Consider the following 17,969-nt stretch of genomic DNA (forward strand, 5'->3'; position numbering starts at 1 on the left):
GTAGAGGAGGATGACACATACCCAAATTTCTAGTCTCCACCAATGTCTTCTATATGGTGGCCTTGAATCATCACCCATATCCATTGCTTTGTAGAATTCTCTTTTCCCATGATACTAGAGGCACTGAGTACAGAGCTTTGCCTTATTGTTGAATGAAAGACATATAGTCCAGTCTGTGATCAACACTACTGCTGGTGTCCACATGAATTGCTCCCAATTGGCACACCTTTCAGCAATATAGGTAAAACTATCACGCAACAGGGAAGTTGCCTTTATTTAAAAGTTGTAGCTCACTTCCTCAACTATGGTCCCTTTTCTTACCAAATTTCCTCCACAGACATCATTTCTACTCTGACTACAGGTCAGTGTAGAATCACCCAGAAGCTTGAGATAATATTCTGAGGTGGTATCAGGGCAATCTTTGTGTTGTTGAACCTAATGCCACTGTGACTCATGACAACATTGCTGGCAAGTTCCTTGCAACGTTGGGAACCTGTGTTAACTGCCATGGAATTCAATTTAACCTTATCACAAAAGGACCTATTGCAGTCCAAATTCCCTGTCCCCTGGGAATCTGTAAATTCCATAATTTTAGTAAGAGCATTTCCCAGTGATTGCAAGTATGCAAGATAAACCTTGAGGGGGGGAGGATATGATACCGGAACCATGAATATGGAATACACGTGTCTCTCTCTTTAGACTCGAGATACTGTAATGACCTTTTGTAGACCTATCCTTAGGATTCAGGGACTTCTACATGAGAGTTGTCCCCTAAGGATAGTTACATGAAAGTGATACGTTGTGAGGAGATTGCTCCCACAAGACGCAGTAAGTCTTCGTGTGAAATGAGTGGAACTCTGTTCCATTTTTACCTCATAAAGTGAAAGCGATGAAAATTTGTGGTACAGGCAGTGGTAGGAATCTTAGAGTCAGCTTCCCGGCGGTGCCACTATGAAGGTATTATTCATGTAGAGATTTCCTACAATTCCTCTGAGGTTTAAGTTTCATGTATAGGAGTGTCAACCAGGGGTTTGACAGCTTGCTCTTTCCTCCTCTAGAGAAAGTATTCAAAAAACTTTCCAGGCAGGGACCCCTTGCCTCCTTTGAAGAGCTTTCTACTCTGCAAACCTACCCACATACCTGTGACCATTCTCAACGCCGAGAAAGTGTTCTGTAGCCAGGTAAGGATGTGGATAGCAGATATAAAAGCACAAATAGCTACTTTCTCTCTACTCCTGGGTCTATGATGAAAGCCCAATGTCATGAAGAGAGGTGATGACATAAAAATCATGCTCAATAGGATTACGCTGAGGCCCAACCAAGTTTACAGAGTTCAAAGCCGTGGGCCTTTTACTATTTGGGGATCACTTGGGGACCTTTCCTGAGGTCCACAGAGGCACTTTTCCTGATTCTGATGAGAGCAAACCTGGACACTCATAGTGACGCTTGGATGGATAGCAGTGCAGGCCAACAAGCACCGAGTGTAGCATTCTATTTTTGTGCAAGTGTGCGAGGACAACACATTGCTGATGACCATTTCTTTCTACTCTTTTGCAGTCATCTGCCATGCCTTCTGGGAAGCCAGAAAATCACAGATCACAGGTAAGTGGAAGGTTCCTGACTCATTCCTTCCCTTCCAAAAGACATGTTTGTAAGAGCATGAAATCAAATTGTCACTCATTCTCCAGTTTTACATTGTCGGAAAAATTTAAGCATGCATAGAAAAGAGAGTTTAATTCTGAGTAAGGACCACCCTGGACACAAAATGATTAAGAGAAGTAAAATAATTTTTCAAAAGCCCAATAATATTTCACACATCATCATGAGCTGTGTCTCATGTGTAGAGGAGGTTGACACATACCCAAATTTGTAGTCTCCACCAATGTTTTCTATATAGTGGCCTTGAATCATCACCCATATCCATTGCTTTGTAGAATTCTCTTTTCCCATGACACTAGAGGCACTGAGTACAGAGCTTTGCCTTATTGTTGAATGAAAGACAAATAGTCCAGTCTATGATCAACACTACTGCTGGTGTCCACATGAATTGCTCCGAATTGGCACACCTTTCAGCAATATAGGTAAAACTATCTCGCAACAGGGAAGTAGCCTTTATTTAAAAGTTGTAGCTCACTTCCTCAACTATGGTCCCTTTTCTTACCAAATTTCCTCCCCAAACATCATTTCTACTCTGACTACAGGTCAGTGTAGAATCACCCCGAAGCTTGAGCTAATTTACTGAGGTGGTATCAGGGTAATCTTTGTGTTGTTGAACCTAATGCCACTGTGACTCATGACAACATTGCTGGAAAGTTCCTTGCAACCTTGCGAACCTGTGTTAACTGACATGGAAATCCATTAAACCTTATCACAAAAGGACCTATAGCAGTCCAAATTCCCTGTCCCATGGGAATCTGTAAATTCCATAATTTTAGTAAGAGCATTTCCCAGTGATTGCAAGTATACAAGATAAACCTTGAGGGGGGAGGATATGATCCTGGAACCTTGAATATGGAATACACGCGTCTCTTTCTTTAGACTCGAGATCCTGTAATGACCTTTTGTAGACCTATCCTTAGGATTCAGGGGCTTCAACCTGAGAGTTGTCCCCTACGCTTAGTTACATGAAAGTGATACGTTGTGAGGAGATTGCTTCCACAAAAAGCAGTAAGTCTTCGTGTGAAATGAGTGGAACTCTGTGCCATATTACCTCATAAAGTGAAAGCCATGAAAACTTGTGGTACAGGCAGTGGTAGGAATCTTAGAGTCATCTTCACCGGGGTGCCACTGTGAAAGTATTATTCATGTAGAAATTTCCTACAATTTCTCTGAGGTTTAAGTTTCATGTATAGGAGTGTCAACCAGGGGTTTGACCACTTGCTCTTTCCTCCTCTAGAGAATTCATTCAACAAACTTTCCAGGTAGGAATCCCTTGCCTCCTTTGAAGAGCTTTCTACCCTGCAAACTTACCCACTTACCTGTGACCATTCTCAACGCCGAGAAAGTGTTCCTTAGCCAGGTAAGGATGTGGATAGCAGATATAAAAGCACAAATAGCTACTGTATCTCTACATCTGGGTCTATGATGACAGCCCACTGTCATGAAGAGAGGTGATGACATAAAAATCATGCTCAATAGGATTACACTGAGGCCCAACCAGGTTTACAGAGTTCAAAGCCGTGGTCCTCTTACTATTTGGGGATCATTTGGGGACCTTTCCTGAGGTCCTCAGAGGCGCTTTTCCTGTTTCTGATGAAAGCAATCCTGGACACTCATGGTGAAGCTTGGTTGGCTAGCAGTGCAGGCCAACAAGCACCGAGTGTAGCATTCTATTTTTGTGCAAGTGTGCGAGGACTACACATTGCTGAAGACCATTTCTTTCTACTCTTTTGCAGTCATCTGCCATGCCTTCTGGGAGGCCAGAAAATCACAGATCACAGGTACATGGAAGTTTCCTGACTCATTCCTTCCCTTACAAAAGACATGTCCGTAAGAGCATGGAATCAAATTCTCACTCATTCTCTAGCTTTACATTGTAGGAAAAATTTAAGCATGCATAGAAAAGAGAGTTTAATTCTGAGTAAGGACCACCCTGGACACAAAATGATTAAGAGAAGTACATAATATGTGAAAAACCCAATAATATTTCACACATCATCATGAGCTGTATCTCATGTGTAGAGGAGGGTGACACATACCCAAATTTGTAGTCTCCACTAATGTTTTCTATATGGTAGCCTTGGATCATCACCCATATCCATTGCTTTGTAGAATTCTCTTTTCCCATGACACTAGAGACACTGAGTACAGAGCTTTGCCTTATTGTTGAATGAAAGACATATAGTCCAGTCTGTGATCAACACTACTGCTGGTTTCCACATGAATTGCTCCCAATTGGCACACCTTTCAGCAATATAGGTAAAACTATCACACAACAGGGAAGTTGCCTTTATTTAAAAGTTGTAGCTCACTTCCTCAACTATGGTCCCGTTTCTTACCAAATTTCCACCCCAAATATCATTTCTACTCTGACTACAGGTCAGTGTAGAATCACCAAGAAGCTTGAGCTAATTTACTGAGGTGGTATCAGGGCAATCTTTGTGTTGTTGAAGCTAATGCCACTGTGACTCATGATAACATTGCTGGAAAGGTCCTTGCAATCTTGCGAACCTGTGTTAACTGACATGGAAATCCATTAAACCTTATCACAAAAGGACCTATTGCAGTCCAAATTCCCTGTCCCCTGGGAATCTGTAAATTCCATAATTTTAGTAAGAGCATTTCCCAGTGATTGCAAGTATGCAAGATAAACCTTGAGGTGGGAGGATATGATCCTGGAACCTTGAATATGGAATACACGTGTCTCTTTCTTTAGACTCGAGATCCTGTAATGACCTTTTGTCGACCTATCCTTAGGATTCAGGGGCTTCAACCTGAGAGTTGTCCCCTACGCATAGTTACAAGAAAGTGATACGTTGTGAGGAGATTGCTTCCACAAGAAGCAGTAAGTCTTCGTGTGAAATGAGTGGAACTCTATGCCATATTACCTCATAAAGTGAAAGCCATGAACACTTGTGGTACAGGCAGTGGTAGGAATCTTAGAGTCAGCTTCACCGGGTTGCCACTGTGAAAGTATTATTCATGTAGAGATTTCCTACAATTTCTCTGAGGTTTAAGTTTCATGTATAGGGGTGTCAAGCAGGGATTTGACCACTTGCCCTTTCCTACTCTAGAGAAATCTTTCAACAAACTTTCCAGGCAGGAACCCCTTGCCTCCTTTGAAGATCTTTCTACCCTGCAAACTTACCCACTTACCTGTGACCATTCTCAACGCCGAGAAAGTGTTCCTTAGCCAGGTAAGGATGTGGATAGCAGATATAAAAGCAGAAATAGCTACTATCTCTCTACATCTGGGTCTATGATGACAGCCCAATGTCATGAAGAGAGGTGATGACATAAAAATCATGCTCAATAGGATTACGCTGAGGCCCAACCAGGTTTACAGAGTTCAAAGCCGTGGTCCTCTTACTATTTGGGGATCACTTGGGGACCTTTCCTGAGGTCCTCAGAGGCGCTTTTCCTGTTTCTGATGAAAGCAAACCTGGACACTCATGGTGAAGCTTGGTTGGCTAGCAGTGCAGGCCAACAAGCACCGAGTGTAGCATTCTATTTTCGTGCAAGTATGCAAGGACTACACATTGCTGATGACCATTTCTTTCTACTCTTTTGCAGTCATCTGCCATGCCTTCTTGGAAGCCAGAGAATCACAGATCACAGGTAAGTGGAAGTTTCCTGACTCATTCCTTCCCTTAGAAAAGACATGTCCCTAAGAGCATGGACTCAAATTCTCACTCATTCTCCAGTTTTACATTGTAGGAAAAATTTAAGCATGCATAGAAAAGAGAGTTTAATTCTGAGTAAGGACCACCCTGGACACAAAATGATTAAGAGAAGTAAAATAATTTCTGAAAAACCCAATAATATTTCACACATCATGATGAGCTGTGTCTCATGTGTAGCGGAGGATGACACATACCCAAATTTGTAGTCTCCACCAATGTTTTCTATATGGTTGCCAGGAATCATCACCCATATCCATTGCTTTGTACAATTCTCTTTTCCCATGACACTAGAGACACTGAGTACAGAGCTTTGCCTTATTGTTGAATGAAAGACATATAGTCCAGTCTGTGATCTACACTAATGCTGGTGTCCACATGAATTGCTCCCAATTGGCACACCTTTCAGCAATATAGGAAAAACTATCACGCAACTGGGAAGTAGCCTTTATTTAAAAGTTGTAGCTCACTTCCTCAACTATGGTCCCTTTTCTTACCAAATTTCCTCCCCAAACATCATTTCTACTCTGACTACAGGTCAGTGTAGAATCATCCAGAAGCTTGAGCTAATTTGCTGAGGTGGTATCAGGGCAATCTTTGTGTTGTTGAACATAATGCCACTTTGACTCATGACAACATTGCTGGCAAGTTCCTTTCAACATTGGGAACCTGTGTTAACTGACATGGAAATCCATTAAATCTTATCACAAATGGACCTATTGCAGTCCAAATTCCCTGTCCCCTGGGAATATGTAAATTCCATAATTTTAGTAAGAGCATTTCCCAGTGATTGCAAGTATGCAAGATAGACATTGAGGGGGGAGGATATGATCCCGGAACCTTGAATATGGAATACACGTGTCTCTTTCTTTAGACTCGAGATCCTGTAATGACCTTTTGTAGACCTATCCTTAGGATTCAGGGGCTTCAACCTGAGAGTTGTCCCCTACGCATAAATACATGAAAGTGATACGTTGTGAGGAGATTGCTTCCACAAGAAGCAGTAAGTCTTCGTGTGAAATGAGTGGAACTCTGTACCATTTTTACCTCATAAAGTGAAAGCCATGAAAATTTGTGGTACAGGCAGTGGTAGGAATCTTAGAGTCAGTTTCCCGGGGGTGCCACTGTGAAGGTATTATTCAAGTAGAGATTTCCTACAATTCCTCTGAGGTTTAAGTTTCATGTATAGGAGTGTCAACCAGGGGTTTGACAGCTTGCTCTTTCCTCCTCTAGAGAAATTATTCAAAAAACTTTCCAGGCAGGGACCCCTTGCCTCCTTTGAAGAGCTATCTACTCTGCAAACCTACCTACATACCTGTGACCATTCTCAACGCCGAGAAAGTGTTCCATAGCCAGGTAAGGATGTGGATAGCAGATATAAAAGCACAAATAGCTACTGTCTCTCTACTCCTGGGTCTATGATGACAGCCAATGTCATGAAGAGAGGTGATGACATAAAAATCATGCTCAATAGGATTACGCTGAGGCCCAACCAGGTTTACAGAGTTCAAAGTCGTGGTCCTTTTACTATTTGGGGATCACTTGGGGACTTTCATGAGGTCCTCAGAGGCACTTTTCCTGATTCTGTTGAGAGCAAACCTGGACACTCATAGTGACGCTTGGTTGGATAGCAGTGCAGGCCAACAAGCACCGAGTGTAGCATTCTATTTTTGTGCAAGTGTGCGAGGACAACACATTGCTGATGACCATTTCTTTCTACTCTTTGCAGTCATCTGCCATGCCTTCTGGGAAGCCAGAAAATCACAGATCACAGGTAAGTGGAAGTTTCCTGACTCATTCCTTCCCTTACAAAAGACATGTCCGTAAGAGCATGGACTCAAATTCTCACTCATTCTCCAGTTTTACATTGTAGGAAAAATTTAAGCATGCATAGAAAAGAGTTTAATTATGAGTAAGGACCACCCTGGACACAAAATGATTAAAAGAAGTAAAATAATATTTGAAAAACCCAATAATATTTCACACATCATCATGAGCTGTGTCTCATGTGTAGAGGAGGATGACACACACCCAAATTTGTAGTCTCCACCAATGTTTTCTATATGGTTGCCAGGAATCATCACCCATATCCATTGCTTTGTACAATTCTCTTTTCCCATGACACTAGAGACACTGAGTACAGAGCTTTGCCTTATTGTTGAATGAAAGACATATAGTCCAGTCTGTGATCTACACTACTGCTGGTGTCCACATGAATTGCTCCCAAATGGCACACCTTTCAGCAATATAGGAAAAACTATCACGCAACAGGGAAGTTGCCTTTATTTAAAAGTTGTAGCCCACTTCCTCAACTATGGTCCCTTTTCTTACCAAATTTCCTCCCCAAACATCATTTCTACTCTGACTACAGGTCAGTGTAGAATCATCCAGAAGCTTGAGCTAATTTTCTGAGGTGGTATCAGGGCAATCTTTGTGTTGTTGAACCTAATGCCACTGTGACTCATGACAACATTGCTGGCAAGTTCCTTTCAACATTGGGAACCTGTGTTAACTGACATGGAAATCCATTAAATCTTATCACAAATGGACCTATTGCAGTCCAAATTCCCTGTCCCCTGGGAATATGTAAATTCCATAATTTTAGTAAGAGCATTTCCCAGTGATTGCAAGTATGCAAGATAGACATTGAGGGGGGAGGATATGATCCCGGAACCTTGAATATGGAATACACGTGTCTCTTTCTTTAGACTCGAGATCCTGTAATGACCTTTTGTAGACCTATCCTTAGGATTCAGGGGCTTCAACCTGAGAGTTGTCCCCTACGCATAAATACATGAAAGTGATACGTTGTGAGGAGATTGCTTCCACAAGAAGCAGTAAGTCTTCGTGTGAAATGAGTGGAACTCTGTACCATTTTTACCTGATAAAGTGAAAGCCATGAAAATTTGTGGTACAGGCAGTGGTAGGAATCTTAGAGTCAGTTTCCCGGGGGTGCCACTGTGAAGGTATTATTCATGTAGAGATTTCCTACAATTCCTCTGAGGTTTAAGTTTCATGTATAGGAGTGTCAACCAGGGGTTTGACAGCTTGCTCTTTCCTCCTCTAGAGAAATTATTCAAAAAACTTTCCAGGCAGGGACCCCTTGCCTCCTTTGAAGAGCTTTCTACTCTGCAAACCTACCTAAATACCTGTGACCATTCTCAACGCCGAGAAAGTGCTCCATAGCCAGGTAAGGATGTGGATAGCAGATATAAAAGCACAAATAGCTACTGTCTCTCTACTCCTGGGTCGATGATGACAGCCCAATGTCATGAAGAGAGGTGATGACATAAAAATCATGCTCAATAGGATTACGCTGAGGCCCAACCAGGTTACAGAATTCAAAGCCGTGGTCCTTTTACTATTTGGGGATCACTTGAGGACCTTTCATGAGGTCCTCAGAGGCACTTTTCCTGATTCTGATGAGAGCAAACCTGGACACTCATAGTGACGCTTGGTTGGATAGCAGTGCAGGCCAACAAGCACCGAGTGTAGCATTCTATTTTTGTGCAACTGTGCGAGGACAACACATTGCTGATGACCATTTCTTTCTACTCTTTTGCAGTCATCTGCCATGCCCTCTGGGATGCCAGAAAATCACAGGTCACAGGTAAGTGGAAGTTTCGTGACTCATTCCTTCACTTATAAAAGACATGTCCGTAAGAGCATGGACTCAAATTCTCACTCATTCTCCAGTTTTACATTGTAGGAAAAATTTAAGCATGCATAGAAAAGAGTTTAATTCTGAGTAAGGACCACCCTGGACACAAAATGATTAAGAGAAGTAAAATAATTTTTGAAAAACCCAATAATATTTCACACATAATCATGAGCTGTGTCTCATGTGTAGAGGAGGATGACACATACCCAAATTTGTAGTCTCCACCAATGTTTTCTATATGGTGGCCTTGAATCATCACCCATATCCATTGCTTTGTAGAATTCTCTTTTCACATGACACTAGAGGCACTGAGTACAGAGCTTTGCCTTATTGTTGAATGAAAGACATATAGTCCAGTCTGTGATCAACACTACTGCTGGTGTCCACATGAATTGCTCCCAATTGGCACACCTTTCAGCAATATAGGTAAAACTATCACGCAACAGGGAAGTTGCCTTTATTTAAAAGTTGTAGCTCTCTTCCTCAACTCTGGTCCCTTTTCTTACCAAATTTCCTCCCCAAACATCATTTCTACTCTGACTACAGGTCAGTGTAGAATCACCCAGAAGCTTGAGCTAATTTTCTGAGGTGGTATCAGGGCAATCTTTGTGTTGTTGAACCTAATGCCACTGTGACTCATGACAACATTGCTGGAAAGTTCCTTGCAACCTTGGGAACCTGTGTTATCTGACATGGAAATCCATTAAACCTTATCACAAATGGACCTATTGCAGTCCAAATTCCCTGTCCCCTGGGAATCTGTAAATCCCATAATTTTAGTAAGAGCATTTCCCAGTGATTGCAAGTATGCAAGATAGACCTTGAGGGGGGAGGATATGATCCCGGAACCTTGATTATGGAATACACGTGTCTCTTTCTTTAGACTCGAGATCCTGTAATGACCTTTTGTAGACCTATCCTTAGGATTCAGGGGCTTCAACCTGAGAGTTGTCCCCTATGCATAGTTACATGAAAGTGATTCGTTGTGAGGAGATTGCTTCCAAAAGAAGCAGTAAGTCTTCGTGTGAAATGAGTGGAACTCTGTGCCATATTACCTCATAAAGTGAAAGTCATGAAAACTTGTGGTACAGGCAGTGGTAGGAATCTTAGAGTCAGCTTCACGGGGGTGCCACTGTGAAGGTATTATTCATGTAGAGATTTCCTACAATTTCTCTGAGGTTTAAGTTTCATGTATAGGAGTGTCAACCAGGGGTTTGACCACTTGCTCTTTCCTCCTCTAGAGTAATCATTCAACAAACTTTCCAGGCAGGAACCCCTTGCCTTCTTTGAAGAGCTTTCTACCCTGCAAACTTACCCACTTACCTGTGACCATTCTCAACGCCGAGAAAGTGTTCCTTAGCCAGGTAAGGATGTGGATAGCAGATATAAAAGCACAAATAGCTACTGTCTCTCTACATCAGGGTCTATGATGACAGCCCAATGTAATGAAGAGAGGTGATGACATAAAAATCATGCTCAATAGGATTACGCTGAGGCCCAACCAGGTTTACAGAGTTCAAAGCCGTGGTCCTCTTACTATTTGGGGATCACTTGGGGACCTTTCCTGAGGTCCTCAGAGGCGCTTTTCCTGTTTCTGATGAAAGCAAACCTGGACACTCATGGTGAAGCTTGGTTGGCTAGCAGTGCAGGCCAACAAGAACCGAGTGTAGCATTCAATTTTCGTGCAAGTGTGCGAGGACTACACATTGCTGATGACCATTTCTTTCTACTCTTTTGCAGTCATCTGCCATGCCTTCTTGGAAGCCAGAGAATCACAGATCACAGGTAAGTGGAAGTTTCCAGACTCATTCCTTCCCTTAGAAAAGACATGTCCCTAAGAGCATGGACTCAAATTCTCACTCATTCTCCAGTTTTACATTGTAGGAAAAATTTAAGCATGCATAGAAAAGAGAGTTTTATTCTGAGTAAGGACCTCCCTGGACACAAAATGATTAAGAGAAGTAAAATAATTTCTGAAAAACCCAATAATATTTCACGCATCATCATGAGCTGTGTCTCATGTGTAGCGGAGGATGACACATACCCAAATTTGTAGTCTCCACCAATGTTTTCTATATGGTTGCCAGGAATCATCACCCATATCCATTGCTTTGTACAATTCTCTTTTCCCATGACACTAGAGACACTGAGTACAGAGCTTTGCCTTATTGTTGAATGAAAGACATATAGTCCAGTCTGTGATCTACACTACTGCTGGTGTCCACATGAATTACTCCCAATTGGCACACCTTTCAGCAATATAGGAAAAACTATCACGCAACAGGGAAGTTGCCTTTATTTAAAAGTTGTAGCTCACTTCCTCAATTATGGTCCCTTTTCTTACCAAATTTCCTCCCCAAACATCATTTCTACTCTGACTACAGGTCAGTGTAGAAGAATCCAGAAGCTTGAGCAAATTTTCTGAGGTGGTATCAGGGCAATCTTTGTGTTGTTGAACCTAATGCCACTGTGACTCATGACAACATTGCTGGCAAGTTCCTTGCAACATTGGGAACCTGTGTTAATTGACTTGTAAATCCATTAAACCTTATCACAAATGGACCTATTGCAGTCCAAATTCCCTGTCCCCTGGGAATATGTAAATTCCATAATTTTAGTAAGAGCATTTCCCAGTGATTGCAAGTATGCAAGATAGACATTGAGGGGGGAGGATATGATCCCGGAACCTTGAATATGGAATACACGTGTCTCTTTCTTTAGACTCGAGATCCTGTAATGACCTTTTGTAGACCTATCCTTAGGATTCAGGGGCTTCAACCTGAGAGTTGTCCCCTACGCATAAATACATGAAAGTGATACGTTGTGAGGAGATTGCTTCCACAAGAAGCAGTAAGTCCTCGTGTGAAATGAGTGGAACTCTGTACCAATTTTACCTCATAAAGTGAAAGCCATGAAAATTTGTGGTACAGGCAGTGGTAGGAATCTTAGAGTCAGTTTCCCGGGGGTGCCACTGTGAAGGTATTATTCATGTAGAGATTTCCTACAATTCCTCTGAGGTTTAAGTTTCATGTATAGGAGTGTCAACCAGGGGTTTGACAGCTTTCTCTTTCCTCCTCTAGAGAAATTATTCAAAAAACTTTCCAGGCAGGAACCCCTTGCCTCCTTTGAAGAGCTTTCTACTCTGCAAACCTACCCACATACCTGTGACCAACTCAACGCCGAGAAAGTGTTCTGTAGCCAGGTAAGGATGTGGATAGCAGATATAAAAGCACAAATAGCTACTTTCTTTCTACTCCTGGGTCTATGATGACAGCCCAATGTCATGAAGAGAGGTGATGACATAAAAATCATGCTCAATAGGATTACGCTGAGGCCCAACCAGGTTACAGAATTCAAAGCCGTGGTCCTTTTACTATTTGGGGATCACTTGGGGACCTTTCATGAGGTCCTCAGAGGCACTTTTCCTGATTCTGATGAGAGGAAACCTGGACACTCATAGTGACGCTTGGTTGGATAGCAGTGCAGGCCAACAAGCACCGAGTGTAGCATTCTATTTTTGTGCAACTGTGCGAGGACAACACATTGCTGATGACCATTTCTTTCTACTCTTTTGCAGTCATCTGCCATGCCCTTTGGGATGCCAGAAAATCACAGGTCACAGGTAAGTGGAAGTTTCCTGACTCATTCCTTCACTTATAAAAGACATGTCCGTAAGAGCATGGACTCAAATTCTCACTCATTCTCCAGTTTTACATTGTAGGAAAAATTTAAGCATGCATAGAAAAGAGTTTAATTCTGAGTAAGGACCACCCTGGACACAAAATGATTAAGAGAAGTAAAATAATTTTTGAAAAACCCAATAATATTTCACACATAATCATGAGCTGTGTCTCATGTGTAGAGGAGGATGACACATACCCAAATTTGTAGTCTCCACCAATGTTTTCTATATGGTGGCCTTAAATCATCACCCATATCCATTGCTTTGTAGAATTCTCTTTTCACATGACACTAGAGGCACTGAGTACAGAGCTTTGCCTTATTGTTGAATGAAAGACATATAGTCCAGTCTGTGATCAACACTACTGCTGGTGTCCACATGAATTGCTCCCAATTGGCACACCTTTCAGCAATATAAGTAAAACTATCACGCAACAGGGAAGTTGCCTTTATTTAAAAGTTGTAGCTCTCTTCCTCAACTCTGGTCCCTTTTCTTACCAAATTTCCTCCCCAAACATCATTTCTACTCTGACTACAGGTCAGTGTAGAATCACCCAGAAGCTTGAGCTAATTTTCTGAGGTGGTATCAGGGCAAACTTTGTGTTGTTGAACCTAATGCCACTGTGACTCATGACAACATTGCTGGAAAGTTCCTTGCAACCTTGGGAACCTGTGTTAACTGACATGGAAATCCATTAAACCTTATCACAAATGGACCTATTGCAGTCCAAATTCCCTGTCCCCTGGGAATCTGTAAATCCCATAATTTTAGTAAGAGCATTTCCAAGTGATTGCAAGTATGCAAGATAGACCTTGAGGGGGGAGGATATGATCCCGGAACCTTGATTATGGAATACACGTGTCTCTTTCTTTAGACTCGAGATCCTGTAATGACCTTTTGTAGACCTATCCTTAGGATTCAGGGGCTTCAACCTGAGAGTTGTCCCCTATGCATAGTTACATGAAAGTGATTCGTTGTGAGGAGATTGCTTCCACAAGAAGCAGTAAGTCTTCGTGTGAAATGAGTGGAACTCTGTGCCATATTACCTCATAAAGTGAAAGTCATGAAAACTTGTGGTACAGGCAGTGGTAGGAATCTTAGAGTCAGCTTCACGGGGGTGCCACTGTGAAGGTATTATTCATGTAGAGATTTCCTACAATTTCTCTGAGGTTTAAGTTTCATGTATAGGAGTGTCAACCAGGGGTTTGACCACTTGCTCTTTCCTCCTCTAGAGAAATCATTCAAAAACTTTCCAGGCAGGAACCCCTTGCCTCCTTTGAAGATCTTTCTACCCTGCAAACTTACCTACTTACCTGTGACCATTCTCAACGCCGAGAAAGTGTTCCTTAGCCAGGTAAGGATGTGGATAGCAGATATAAAAGCAGAAATAGCTACTGTCTCTCTACATCTGGGTCTATGATGACAGCCCAATGTCATGAAGAGAGGTGATGACATAAAAATCATGCTCAATAGGATTACGCTGAGGCCCAACCAGGTTTACAGAGTTCAAAGCCGTGGTCCTCTTACTATTTGGGGATCACTTGGGGACCTTTCCTGAGGTCCTCAGAGGCGCTTTTCCTGTTTCTGATGAAAGCAAACCTGGACACTCATGGTGAAGCTTGGTTGGCTAGCAGTGCAGGCCAACAAGCACCGAGTGTAGCATTCTATTTTCGTGCAAGTGTGCGAGGACTACACATTGCTGATGACCATTTCTTTCTACTCTTTTGCAGTCATCTGCCATGCCTTCTTGGAAGCCAGAGAATCACAGATCACAGGTAAGTGGAAGTTTCCTGACTCATTCCTTCCCTTTGAAAAGACATGTCCCTAAGAGTATGGACTCAAATTCTCACTCATTCTCCAGTGTTACATTGAAGGAAAAATTTAAGCATGCATAGAAAAGAGAGTTTAATTCTGAATTTGGACCACCCTGGACACAAAATGATTAAGAGAAGTAAAATAATTTCTGAAAAGCCCAATAATATTTCACACATCATCATGAGCTGTGTCTCATGTGTAGTGGAGGATGACACATACCCAAATTTGTAGTCTCCATCAATGTTTTCTATATGGTTGCCAGGAATCATCACCCATATACATTGCTTTGTACAATTCTCTTTTCCCATGACACTAGAGACACTGAGTACAGAGCTTTGCCTTATTGTTGAATGAAAGACATATAGTCCAGTCTGTGATCTACACTACTGCTTGTGTCCACATGAATTGCTCCCAATTGGCACACCTTTCAGCAATATAGGAAAAACTATCACGCAACAGGGAAGTTGCCTTTATTTAAAAGTTGTAGCTCACTTCCTCAACTATGGTCCCTTTTCTTACCAAATTTCCTCCCCAAACATCATTTCTACTCTGACTACAGGTCAGTGTAGAAGAATCCAGAAGCTTGAGCTAATTTTCTGAGGTGGTATCAGGGCAATCTTTGTGTTGTTGAACCTAATGCCACTGTGACTCATGACAACATTGCTGGAAAGTTCCTTGCAACCTTGGGAACCTGTGTTAACTGACATGGAAATCCATTAATCCTTATCACAAAAGGACCTATTGCAGTCCAAATTCCCTGTCCCTGGGAATCAGTAAATTCCATAATTTTAGTAAGAGCATTTCCCAGTGATTGCAAGTATGCAAGATAGACCTTGAGGGGGGAGGATATGATCGCGGAACCTTGAATATGGAATACACGTGTCTCTTTCTTTAGACTCGAGATCCTGTAATGACCTTTTGTAGACCTATTCTTAGGATTCAGGGGCTTCAACCTGAGAGTTGTCCCCTACGAATAGTTACATGAAAGTGATACGTTGTGAAGAGATTGCTTCCACAAGAAGCAGTAAGTCTTCGTGTGAAATGAGTGCAACTCTGTGCCAATTTTACCTCATAAAGTGAGAGCCATGAAAACATGTGGTACAGGCAGTGGTAGGAATCTTAGAGTCAGCTTCACGGGGGTGCCACTGTGAAGGTATTATTCATGTAGAGATTTCCTACAATTTCTCTGAGGTTTAAGTTTCATGTATAGGAGTGTCAACCAGGGGTTTGACCACTTGCTCTTTCCTACTCTAGAGAAATCTTTCAACACACTTTCCAGGCAGGAACCCCTTGCCTCCTTTGAAGAGCTTTCTACCCTGCAAACTTACCCACTTACCTGTGACCATTCTCAACGCCGAGAAAGTGTTCCTTAGTCAGGTAAGGATGTGGATAGCAGATATAAAAGCACAAATAGCTACTGTCCCTACATCTGGGTCTATGATGACAGACCAATGTCATGAAGAGAGGTGATGACATAAAAATCATGCTCAATAGGATTACGCTGAGGACCAACCAAGTTTACAGAGTTCAAACCGTGGTCCTCTAACTATTTGGGGATCACTTGGGGACCTTTCCTGAAGTCCTCAGAGGCTCTATTCCTGTTTCTGATGAAAGCAAACCTGGACACTCATGGTGAAGCATGGTTGGCTAGCAGTGCAGGCCAACAAGCACCGAGTGTAGCATTCTATTTTCGTGCAAGTGTGCGAGGAATACACATTGCTGATGACCATTTCTTTCTACTCTTTTTCAGTCATCTGCCATGCCTTCTTGGAAGCCAGAGAATCACAGATCACAGGTAAGTGGAAGTTTCCTGACTCATTCCTTCCCTTAGAAAAGACATGTCCCTAAGAGCATGGACTCAAATTCTCACTCATTCTCCAGTTTTACATTGTAGGAAAAATTTAAGCATGCATAGAAAAGAGAGTTTAATTCTGAGTAAGGACCACGCTGGACAAAAAATGATTAAGAGAAGTAAAATAATATTTGAAAAACCCAATAATATTTCACACATCATCATGAGCTGTATCTCATGTGTAGAGGAGGATGACACATACCCAAATTTCTAGTCTCCACCAATGTTTTCTATATGGTGGCCTTGAATCATCATCCATATCCATTGCTTTGTAGAATTCTCTTTTCCCATGACACTAGAGGCACTGAGTACAGAGCTTTGCCTTATTGTTGAATGAAAGACACATAGTCCAGTCTGTGATCAACACTACTGCTGGTGTCCACATGAATTGCTCCCAATTGGCACACCTTCCAGCAATATAGGTAAAACTATCACGCAACAGGGAAGTTGCCTTTATTTAAAAGTTGTAGCTCACTTCCTCAACTATGGTCCCTTTTCTTACCAAATTTCCTCCCCAGACATCGTTTCTACTCTTACTACAGGTCAGTGTAGAATCACCCAGAAGCTTGAGATAATATTCTGAGGTGGTATCAGGGCAATCTTTGTGTTGTTGAACCTAATGCCACTGTGACTCATGACAACATTGCTGGCAAGTTCCTTGCAACCTTGGGAACCTGTGTTAACTGCCATGGAATTCAATTTAACCTTATCACAAAAGGACCTATTGCAGTCCAAATTCCCTGTCCCCTGGGAATCTGTAAATTCCATAATTTTAGTAAGAGCATTTCCCAGTGATTGCACGTATGCAAGATAAACCTTGAGGGGGGAGGATATGGTACCGGAACCATGAATATGGAATACACGTGTCTCTCTCTTTAGACTTGAGATACTGTAATGACCTTTTGTAGACCTATCCTTAGGATTCAGGGACTTCAACCTGAGAGTTGTCCCCTACGCATAGTTACATGAAAGTGATACGTTGTGAGGAGATTGCTTCCACAAGAAGCAGTAAGTCTTCGTGTGAAATGAGTGGAACTCTCTGCCATTTTTACCTCATAAAGTGAAAGTCATGAAAACTTGTGGTACAGGCAGTGGTAGGAATCTTAGAGTCAGCTTCACGGGGGTGCCACTGTGAAGGTATTATTCATGTAGAGATTTCCTACAATTTCTCTGAGGTTTAAGTTTCATGTATAGGAGTGTCAAGCAGGGTTTTGACCACTTGCCCTTTCCTCCTCTAGAGAAATCATTCAACAAACTTTCCAGGCAGGAACCCCTTGCCTCCTTTGAAGATCTTTCTACCCTGCAAACTTACCCACTTACCTGTGACCATTCTCAATGCCGAGAAAGTGTTCCTTAGCCAGGTAAGGATGTGGATAGCAGATATAAAAGCAGAAATAGCTACTGTCTCTCTACATCTGGGTCTATGATGACAGCCCAATGTCATGAAGAGAGGTGATGACATAAAAATCATGCTCAATAGGATTACGCTGAGGCCCAACCAGGTTTACAGAGTTCAAAGCCGTGGTCCTCTTACTATTTGGGGATCACTTGGGGACCTTTCCTGAGGTCCTCAGAGGCGCTTTTCCTGTTTCTGATGAAAGCAAACCTGGACACTCATGG

The 17,969-nt window shown here is 42.1% G+C and overlaps 10 non-coding genes across 10 annotated transcripts; all 10 read left to right on the plus strand.

The window, feature by feature from the left end:
• The first annotated feature begins 1,237 nt into the window (after window positions 1-1,237).
• On the plus strand, window positions 1,238-1,316 carry LOC127676672 (small nucleolar RNA SNORD115). Its single transcript, XR_007976111.1, has one exon. It is a non-coding gene; the product is annotated as a small nucleolar RNA SNORD115 (small nucleolar RNA).
• Window positions 1,317-3,075: 1,759 nt separating this feature from the next.
• LOC127676919 (small nucleolar RNA SNORD115) lies at window positions 3,076-3,154 on the plus strand. Its single transcript, XR_007976326.1, has one exon. It is a non-coding gene; the product is annotated as a small nucleolar RNA SNORD115 (small nucleolar RNA).
• A 1,758-nt stretch (window positions 3,155-4,912) lies between these two features.
• On the plus strand, window positions 4,913-4,991 carry LOC127676704 (small nucleolar RNA SNORD115). The gene has a single exon (XR_007976137.1). It is a non-coding gene; the product is annotated as a small nucleolar RNA SNORD115 (small nucleolar RNA).
• A 1,760-nt stretch (window positions 4,992-6,751) lies between these two features.
• On the plus strand, window positions 6,752-6,829 carry LOC127676905 (small nucleolar RNA SNORD115). Its single transcript, XR_007976313.1, has one exon. It is a non-coding gene; the product is annotated as a small nucleolar RNA SNORD115 (small nucleolar RNA).
• Window positions 6,830-8,585: 1,756 nt separating this feature from the next.
• Window positions 8,586-8,664, plus strand: LOC127676670 (small nucleolar RNA SNORD115). Its single transcript, XR_007976109.1, has one exon. It is a non-coding gene; the product is annotated as a small nucleolar RNA SNORD115 (small nucleolar RNA).
• A 1,756-nt stretch (window positions 8,665-10,420) lies between these two features.
• On the plus strand, window positions 10,421-10,499 carry LOC127676903 (small nucleolar RNA SNORD115). Its single transcript, XR_007976311.1, has one exon. It is a non-coding gene; the product is annotated as a small nucleolar RNA SNORD115 (small nucleolar RNA).
• Window positions 10,500-12,258: 1,759 nt separating this feature from the next.
• LOC127676706 (small nucleolar RNA SNORD115) lies at window positions 12,259-12,337 on the plus strand. Its single transcript, XR_007976138.1, has one exon. It is a non-coding gene; the product is annotated as a small nucleolar RNA SNORD115 (small nucleolar RNA).
• Window positions 12,338-14,092: 1,755 nt separating this feature from the next.
• LOC127676707 (small nucleolar RNA SNORD115) lies at window positions 14,093-14,171 on the plus strand. The gene has a single exon (XR_007976139.1). It is a non-coding gene; the product is annotated as a small nucleolar RNA SNORD115 (small nucleolar RNA).
• A 1,757-nt stretch (window positions 14,172-15,928) lies between these two features.
• LOC127676975 (small nucleolar RNA SNORD115) lies at window positions 15,929-16,007 on the plus strand. Its single transcript, XR_007976381.1, has one exon. It is a non-coding gene; the product is annotated as a small nucleolar RNA SNORD115 (small nucleolar RNA).
• A 1,759-nt stretch (window positions 16,008-17,766) lies between these two features.
• Window positions 17,767-17,845, plus strand: LOC127676708 (small nucleolar RNA SNORD115). The gene has a single exon (XR_007976140.1). It is a non-coding gene; the product is annotated as a small nucleolar RNA SNORD115 (small nucleolar RNA).
• Window positions 17,846-17,969: the final 124 nt, after the last annotated feature.

This window comes from Apodemus sylvaticus, chromosome 1 (genome assembly GCF_947179515.1).
Source record: "Apodemus sylvaticus chromosome 1, mApoSyl1.1, whole genome shotgun sequence".
Taxonomy (NCBI): Eukaryota; Metazoa; Chordata; class Mammalia; order Rodentia; family Muridae; genus Apodemus; species Apodemus sylvaticus.